The 9,747-nt window shown below is 39.4% G+C and overlaps 1 protein-coding gene across 2 annotated transcripts in view; it reads left to right on the top strand.

Moving 5' to 3' along the window:
- The first annotated feature begins 955 nt into the window (after nucleotides 1-955).
- The window catches only part of MOBP (myelin associated oligodendrocyte basic protein), a 40,899-nt gene continuing 32,107 nt past the window's right edge, over nucleotides 956-9,747 (top strand). For both annotated transcript variants that reach the window (XM_073901740.1, XM_025870834.2), the window contains exons 1-2: nucleotides 956-1,083; nucleotides 9,388-9,465. The gene's annotated coding sequence lies outside the window, so the exon portion shown is untranslated. The remainder of the gene's footprint in view (nucleotides 1,084-9,387; nucleotides 9,466-9,747) is intronic.

Raw genomic sequence — 9,747 nt, 5'->3', positions numbered from 1 at the left:
AATTATTTAGCAATGCGGAAATAAATATAGAAAAAATAGAATAAAGTTAAGTGTGGTTGCCTTCAGTGAGTGGGATTATGCAGTGGGGTGAGGTAACAAAAGGGGCTATTGTTTTGCAACATAAGCCTTTAAAAATGGAGTATAGCTGACATACAACATAAGTCTTTTAATGCCATTATATAATAACATTGTGCATGTATTATTTTGATAAATACAAAAACTAATTAAAATAGTACTTATAGGGACCATGGCGTATTGGTTTGCTAAGGCAGGTGTAACAAATTACCACAAACCGGTGGCCTAAGTAATAGAAATGTATTTTCTCACAGTTCTCAAGGCTAGAAGTCTGAGATCAAGGTGCCAGAACAGTTGGTTTCTTCTGATGCTGGTTCCAAATCTCTCTCTGTGACTTGTAGATGACCATCCCCCCGCCATATCTTCTCATTGTCTCCCTTCCATGTGTGTCTCCATGTCCACATATGCGGGCCCTGGGTGAAGGGTGTGTGGTTTGGTGGGGTGAGCTGGTGTGTTGGTTTGGTTGGACACGGCATATGGTTTGATGTGTGGAGTTGGTGTGGAGTGTGCCTTGGTGAAGGGTTTAACATGGAATGGATTATGTGGGATGTGGAAGGTAGGGGCCTGAAATATGTGAGTGTGTGTAGAGATATAGTGTGGATGTGGATGTGTGTGTGTGTGTGTGTGTGTGTGTGTGTATGTATGGTATGGCAGTAGCTTAGCTTAGCTTTTGTTTAGATTTTCCTTTGCTCTTTGTTTTAGTCTTTGTTTTTGTCTTTGTTTAGCCTTTGTTTTGTCTTTGTTTCACTCTTTGTTTAAACTTTCTTTGGCTTTTGTTTGGTCTTTCTTTAGCCTTTTGTTTAAACTTTGTGTGGCCTTTTTGTAGTCTTTGTGTAGCTTTTGTTTTTAAGTGGATCTTGGCTGAGAACCCATCAAAAATACCTTGTGTAATGAAAAACCCGGATATATAATCTCTCCCTATATATTCTGCATGCATTGAGGTAGCCTCAACCCCCCCAGGGACCTGATACAGATGTGGAGCCTGTTGCACGCAACTGCTACTTGAAGGTAAGGGAATTCCATAGGTTTTCATCTAACTTCAGGTTGTACTTCATCTTCAAGTGGCAACTGCACATTTTTGTATGGGCCATTTCATTATATTCCAGGGGGAACTTGCTGTAATAGCAGTCAAGACTGGCAGAACATAAAATGATAGAGAAAACAAGAGCAGAGGACACCAAGGTTACTCTAATGTGAGCAGAGGGCTCCTCCCGGAATGTTCTGGCTAATGTTTGGGATTTGTCTGAGCCTTGGGAGAGGCTTCAAACCCTCACTAAGATTCTTTCAGGTTTAAAGCCTCATGTTTCTGGAGCTAGATTAATGAAACTATTGGCTTCTTCTTTTTCTATTTCTTCTTTTATTATTTGTCATGATTTGAAAATGAGTTTTTTCTTTTTATCTAGGAACAACATCTTCCCTCATGCAGCTGGGTTTATGCGTGGGGGATACTAATGGAACAAGAAGGCCCAAATCTTGTTAGAATTTTCTCCCTGTAGATTAGCAACCTTAGATGGAAAGATGTTAATGCTCTGTCTTGTGCAGAATTTCTTAGAAACCAGAGTTTTCCAGTGTTATGGTGGGTGGAACAAGGAAAGAAAAGATTATGTGTCAAGGGAATAAAGCAATGAACTTGGCTGGAATACTAGGAGAAAAATAGGGAAAATAATTTTTACTGTTTTGAAACAGGAAGTAAAAAACAGATTGCTGTTAGCTGCATATCTGTGCTATTTTATGTTTATTTAGATTAACAGGAGAATGCCTTAGTGGATTTTATTTTTTATTTATTTTTAAAGATTTCATTTATTTATTTGACAGAGAGAGAGAGCATAAGTAGGCAGAGTGGCAGGCAGAGGGAGAGATAGAAGCAGGTTCTCTGCTGAGCAGGGAGTCCGATGCGGGGCTCGATCCCAGGACCTTGAGATCATGACCTGAGCCGAAGGCAGACACTTAACGACTGAGCCACCCAGGTGCCTGCCTTAGGGGATTTTAAAAATTGTTTCAGAGGCACCTGGCTGGTGGAGCATGTGACATATGATCTCGGGGTCATGAGTTCAAGGCCCATGTTGGGTGTGGAGCCTACTTAAAAAAAATTGTTTCAGGTTTGCAGAAAAATTGCAAACTGTACAAAAATTCCAAATGTACCCAGATCACCCAAATGTTGACATTTTATCACATTTGCTTTATCATTCTCTTTCTCTGTATACATGTAAACATATTATTTTTTTCTGAGCCATTTGAGATTAATTTTCAGATATGATCAAAATCAGAAAACCAGTGTTAGGAAAATACTGTTATCTCATCCAGATACATCTAGGTTTTGTCAACGGTTCCAGGTGTCAGTCCCAGATCATGCATCACCTTGGTTACCATGTGTCTTTAGTGTCTTTTATTCTGGAAAACACCTGAGATGGACATTCTCTTTCATGATCTTGACAAGTTTAAAGATTATAGGCCCATTATTTTGTTAAATGTCTCTCGGTTTGGGTTTAGTCTGATGTCTTCCCATGATTAGGTTCTGATTATGCAGTTTCAGAAGGAATATGCTTGCATTTCAGATCATACATCTCCAAATTCATACTTGAATCTGACTGTACAGACTTTTAACTTGAAGTCTGGTTTCTCTAATGGTAACTAGAATTTTTAAATGAGTACCTAAAACCTTACAAGAAAATACAAAAAATTTAAAATCCAGAGCTTTTACCGATAATTCCCAAGTATTCACCAAAAGTGTGTAAGTGCTGCCCTTTTATTAAAAATGATAATTGCTACAATATGTACATGAACTTGATAGGCATACAGTGAAGTATTTATTTTTTAAAAGATTTTATTTATTTATTTGACAGAGAGACACAGCGAGAGAGGGAACACAAGCAGGGGGGCATGGGAGAGGGAGAAGCGGGCTTCCCACTGAGCAGGGAGCCTGATGCGGGGCTAGATCCCAGGACCCTAGGATCATGACCTGACCCGAAGGCAGACGCTTAACAACTGAGCCACCCAGGTGCCCTACAGTGAAGTATTTAACATAGATTTTTTGCATGTGTTAGATTCATGTCTACTGCTTTATGAGTGTTCATTTCATGAATGTGATCATTCTTTTCTAAGCAAAACCATCTGCTGAAAACAGATATCGTTCATAAAAGAATGGTCCTGGATAGCCACTTCAGCCTCCCTGGCGACCTTTAGCATGTTGGCAAAGTGTCGAGAAAAGACATTTGTTTATATCCATTTTGTTTGTAAGTTGGAAAACTTCTGTTTGGAGGTGGCTGGAAGTTTTATTGTTCTGAAGGTAGAGACCAGCTTCCAAGCAGACTTCCTTTGTTTTGGGAAAGTTATCAAAATAGATTCTTAAGATTTCCAAATACAAAACATCCATTTTTTCCCCCTAGAGGAAACGCCAAAGTCATCATAAATATAAATGTAGGGCAGTTGGTTAACTTGTTATATGACCTTTGTAGTCAAGTAAATGTATTATGGCTTTAATAGGACTGCTCCCTGGATGAGGTAGATAAATATTTTCTTTTCTGAATATGGAATTAGATTAGAAATTTGGAGTTCTGCACATGTTATTATTTAATGTTGAGAAACTCAGCTTTTGGGAAAATGTAGCATTAGCTATTTTGATTGCCTTATCTAGTCCATAGACATCACCCCAGAGTTTGAGAAAGTGCCTTTTACTTAAAGGAGATGATGAGCCACCCTGGGTTGGAAAATGAGGGTCTCCTTTTGTGACTCAGCCAAAAGAATTGGGGGCCAGGACATGGAAGGTTTGGAAGATCAGAAGAGTCTTGCGGATGGTAATTGAGTTGTTTTCATATCCCGGAAGTCTGCTGGGGTGGGCTGGGACCCTGGGATTAGGTTCCATTGTGTAAGCTCCAAAAGTGACCTCTTTTATTGGCTTTGCAGGCCTCTCTGGTTTCTGTTGCTCTGTTACCCTGAGTGCATTAGGTAAACCCGGTGATGTTAGCTGTGCTCTGGGTGGTTAAAAGACCAATCTGTTTTAAAATGTACTCAGAATCTTGTTTTCATTCATGCATGATGAGGGCAGCAGATCAGAAGATGATTGCCGTTGTTACTCACAGTTCCCAAAAGGAGGTTGCATGCCTGACCATGCAGGGCCATGTGAGGAAGCATTGGGATTGATAGGGAGCCAGAGGGAATGAGGGGAAAGCATGGGCAAGAGCTTTATTGTGTGTTTTGTTTTGTTTTGTTTTGTTTTCCAGGAAGGACTGTGTGAGATGAGGTAAACAGATTAGGTAAATTTTAGGACGAGCTAGTTTGAATAATTTCAGTGGGTTCTGGGATGTAAGGGCTATCCTGAGTTGTCTGTTTCCTGGTCTTGGGGTGATTAGGACAGAGGAATGTTGGACTTAATCTGTGGGACCTTGATAAAAAGGGTAATTGGCAAGTATAGGCTCTGGATTGGTTGGTTTGAGTGTGAAAGGCACACTCTTAAGGGTCTTAAGGTCTTAGGGCTCTTAGGGCTTGCTGTCCCTAGGAATTAGCTAGCCTGGGGAAAGGCAATGTCTCCAGGATCAACAGGTGCCAGGGTATCAAGAATACAGAAAAGAAAATATAGTTAATACATAGCAGCCACATTTGGAGTGAATGGGCAGGGGAAAATAGGGCAGCATTCAGACTCTGAAGCAATAACATTTAAGACCTAGGACATCTGATGCAGACATGTTCATGGAATGTGTATCTATTTCTTATGCCAGTTCAAAAGTTAATTATGAAGATAGATGGGTTTTCAGTGATGCACAGCAGTGAGGATATTCATTTTATATTGCTGTGTAACAAATTACTACAAACTGAGTGTGTTAAAACCATGCCCATTTATTAGCTCACAGTTCTGTAAATCAGTTGTCCCGTTGTCTTGCTTAGGGTCTCACGAGGCTGAAATAAAAATGTTGGCTGGCTAAGCTCTTACCTAGAGGCTCTGGGGGAGAATCTACACCCAAGCTCATTCTAGGTGTTGGCAGAATTCACTTCCACATGGCTCAGGTCCCTGGGCCCCTCATTTTCAGGTCAGCAATGGTGGGTTGAACTCTTCTCATGCTTCAAATATCTCTGACCTCTTCCTTTGTCATATTTCTTTGATTCCAGCCAGAGAAAATTCTTGGCTTTTAAGGACTCACGTGATTAGATTGGGCCCACCCAAATAATCCAAGACAATCTCCCTATTTTAAGGAATATCTGCAAAGTTTCTTTTGCCATGTAAGATTTCCTAATTCATAGGTGTCATCAACTAGGATTTGGAAATTGCTTGGGAGGGCCATGTTGCCTACCACAGAGGGTTTATGATTAAATGTTGAGCACTTGGTTAAGGCGGTATTTGCCAGAATCTCCATTATAAAATTACAATTTTTGTTTTCGTTTTTTTTTAAGATTTTATTTATTTATTTTAGAGAAAGAGAGAGAGAGAGATTGGGGGGGAGGAGCAGAGGGAGAGACGTAAGCAGACTCCATGCTGAGCACAGAGCCCGATGCAAGGCTTGATCCCAGGACCTCAAGATATGACCTGAGCTGAAATCAAGAGTCAGATGCTTAACCGACTGACCCACCAGGTGCCCTGTTTTTAATTAATAAATATTTATTGGGAGGGGAATATTTTGAGAGTATGCAAGTACCTCGTTTCTCCTTAAACTTTCACCTGCTATATTTACCATTCATTAGTGAATATTGCTTGCAAAAATTGTATTTTTGTATTGTATTCTTATGATGATTTTCTATTTCCTTCATTGATTCTACATTTATTAATTGGAATTATTCCTTTCTTTCTTTTTTTTTTTTTAGAGAGAGAAAGACGTGGGGGAAGGGCAGAGGGAGAAAGAGAGAGAGAATCTTAAGCAGGCTCCATGCCCAGCATGGAGCCCACCGTGAGGCTTGATCTCACAACCCTGAGGTTATGACCTGAGCTGAAATCAAAAGTCGATGGTTAAACGACTGAGCCGCCCCAGTGCCCCAGAATTATTCTTTAAGAAGAATTTCTCTTCATTTGCTTTTATTTTTTATATTCCACATATAAGTGAAATCATATCACATTTGCCTTTCTCTCTGACTCATTTCACTTAACATAATACCCTCTAGATCTATCCATGTTGTCACAAATGACAAGATCTCATTAATTTTTATAGCTGAGTAATAGTTCATTATATGGATATGAACATACCACATCTTCTTTATCCATTCATCTATCAAGGGACACTGGGGTTGCTTCCATATCTTGGCTATTGTAAATAATGTGGCAATAAACAAGGATGTATATATTTTTTCAAATTAGTGTTTTCATTTTCTTCAGGTAAATACCCAGTAGAGGAATTACTGGATCATATTATATTTCTGTTTTTAACTTTTTTTTAAAGGTTTTATTTATTCATTTGAGACACAGAGATACTGAGAGAGAGAGAAAGCATGAGCAGGGAGAGAGGCAGAGGGAGAGGGAGAAGCAGGCTCCTCACTGAGCCAGGAGCCCGATGTGGGGCACGATCCCAGGACCCCGGGATCATGACCTGAGCTGAAGGCAGACGTTTAACCATCTGAGCCACCCAGGCGCCCCTCTATTTTTAACTTTTTGAGGAACTGCCATACTGTTTTCCGTAGTGGCTGCACCAATTTACATTCCCACCAACAGCGCACAGGTGTTCCCTTTTCTCCACATCCTCACCAACACTTGTTGTTTCTTGTCTTTTTGATACTAAGCATTCTAACTGGTGTAAGGGGATATCTCATTGTGGTTTTGATTTGCGTTTCCCTGATGACTAGTGAGGGTGAGCATCTTTTCATGCACCTTGTTGGCCATCTGTATGCCTTCTTTGGAAAAATACCTATTCAGGTCCTCTGCTCATTTTTTAATTGGATTATTCTTTTTTTTTTTTTTGGTGTTGAGTTGCACAAGTTCTTGATGTAATTAGGATATTAACCCCTTATGGGTGTTGACCAAGAAAAAAATTCACTGAAAATTTAAGAAAAGAAGCATATATTCGGGCAATTTGAATTCCAATTCCAGAGACACAGATTTAGGTAGAAACCTGAATTATGTTCACAGGAAGACAAAGAGAGGGCAGGGTTATCAATGCAAAAGGTTACAAGTGCACTTCTCAGTCAGGGCTGTTTGGCAAAACAGGGATTGAAACTAGGTCCACTGGTTTGGTTGTGTTAATATACAAATAAGGGATTGAAACTTGTCAAATCTCATTGGTTCCTTCTGAAGTGAAGAATGGAAGAGTCAGGTGTCATGGTGAGGAGGGAGTTAAGTCTAGGCCCAGGGCTTGTAACGCAAAAGTTCATAGTTTCTTGGGGAGCATGTGCCTAAACTCCTTCTTCCATATGGCCTCCTGACCCTATTTTATTCTATTTTAAGGATTTTATTTTTAAGTAATCTCTACACCTAACATGGGGCTCGAACTTACAACCCCAAGATCAAGAGTCACGTGCTCTACTGACTGAGCCAGCCAGGGCCCCCCACTCTATTTTAAAAGAGACTCTCTTAGCTAAACTTGCTTGCTCTATCTTGAAATCTTGTTTTACACCAGATATATTATTTGCAAATATCTTCTCCCAATCAATTTCATTTTGTTGATGGTTTGCTTTGCTATACGAAAGCTTTTTATTTTAGTGTAGTCCCAATAGTTTATTTTTGCAATTTATTTTAAAAATTAATTTAAATTTAAAAAGAACATGCTCATCTGGGATTTGACAGAGAAATCTTACAATAATTTTTACAGTTAGCAATACAGAGCTGTCAATTGCCTCATTATTACTACGATTAGTTATCAACTAATACAAATTATCAACTAAGACAACTGTGATATTATAATTTATAAGGAATATATATATTTGATCATGTGAATGATTTCTGTTGTGTGTTTGGTCTTTGTCAATGGTTTCTAGCTCCTAAAACCTTTGACGTTTCCTACAAGGGCATAAAGGCATCTTGTGTTATGTTAATTAGATGAGTTTGGAAAGCCCTTAGGTAACATAAGGATGGGTGGCAGGGTGCCAGGAGAACCAACCATGTGGTTAGAGGGATGGAAATCTCAGTCCTACTCCCTGACCTCTTGGGAGGGGAGAGAGGTTGGAGGTTGAATTGACTAAAGGCCAGGGACTTAGCCAATCACGGCTGTGTAATGAAATCTCCATAAAACCCCAAAGGTTTGGAGAACTTCTGGGTTGGTGAATGCTTGGAGATGCAGGGACAACCATGTGGCTGGAGAGGGCATGGAATCTCTCCTTTCCCCAAACCTCATTCACCATCTACCGTGTCTCTTCACCTCGCTGTTGATAAGTGTTTCCCTCAGTTCTGTGAGCCACTCTAGCAAATTAAGGGAACTTAAGAAGGAGGTTGTTAAAACCTCCAAGCTGCAGCCCATTGGTCAGAAGCATAGGTAACAGCCTGGGGTTTACCACTGGCCTGGATTCTGAAGTGGAGTGTGGAAGGCAGTCTTGTGGGATGGAACTCTTAACCTGTGGAATCTGATGCTATTTCCAGACAGATAGCGCCAGAACTGAATTGAATTCCCTGACACCCTGCTGATGTCCCAGAATTGCTTGGTGCTGTGTGTGTGATGGCGGGACACACCCCTCCCCCACAACATTGGAATTGGGTCCAGGAACCTTAAAAGAACAACTAACAGAATGACAGGTTTCTTTTGCAGGTTATTTTTGTATCTAGAAGACCTCTTTGTTCAAACAACACTTCCAAGATCTGATGTATAGTAAGAAAGAAGGGGACAAATGGTTACGGATGGCTACAAATCTCCACATTGCATGGGAAAACAAGATTGATATTGTGAAATTCTTGATTTAATGCCCTATCAAATTGGATTCCTTCCTTGAGTTTTTAATGTAAAAAAAAACGCATCTCTCTTCCAGAGCTGTATGGAATTCCAACTCCCTTCTTTACTTAAGGGATGCTTTACTTAATTGTAATGACTTGCATTTTTAAAGCCAGACTCTAAAATTTCATTTATTTTAGGGCTTTCATTCATTAGTGTTATAAGCAAAAATCAGATTTGTAGAGCTCAGATTTACTAGGAGAAATGATTAAAGAGTGCTTACTTAATGTCAGTGAATTACCTGGACACATAGCATTTCTTCTCTATAATGATGATGGTCTTTAAAAGTTTGCATGAGATTTTGTTCTTATATTCTCTCCCTAACTCCCAAATGACAGATAACATCTAAATTAAATGTCATAATCCTTCCTAGGATGGTGAGAGTGAAGCTCTGTGTATAATACTTTTGGATTAACTACAACTTAAATAACCAAAAATGCTAAATTAACCAGAACACATTCTACTGCTTCACTTTTAGGAAAAAAAGGAGCAAATGATACCAAGACAAGCTCATAACAGAGATCTAATCACCAGATGTGTACGGATGAAAATACAGGTACAAATGAGTTTCTTATACTCTTTTGGATCTGCATCTAAATTATTGTATAATGATTACTAGTATTCAAAATGTCAAAGTAGAATGCCGAATCAGCAAAAGACTGAGCAATCAAACTTTCAATAAGAGTTAAACACTTTAGAAAAAGTTATTCCAGATGTTTCACAGTATCCTGGGTTTTGGAAGGTAGAAATATGAAAAAACAAAACAAAACAAAACAAAACAAAACAAAACACAACCACTTCTCTGCATCAGAGGGATAATGACCTCAGCCACCATTTA

The sequence above is a fragment of the Callorhinus ursinus genome, unplaced genomic scaffold, assembly GCF_003265705.2.
Source record: "Callorhinus ursinus isolate GAN/ISIS: 27379988/994484 unplaced genomic scaffold, GSC_fseal_2.0 scaffold1, whole genome shotgun sequence".
Taxonomy (NCBI): domain Eukaryota; kingdom Metazoa; phylum Chordata; class Mammalia; order Carnivora; family Otariidae; genus Callorhinus; species Callorhinus ursinus.
Note: the sequence above shows the minus strand (reverse complement) of the source record. Positions and strands in the feature narration are given on the sequence as shown.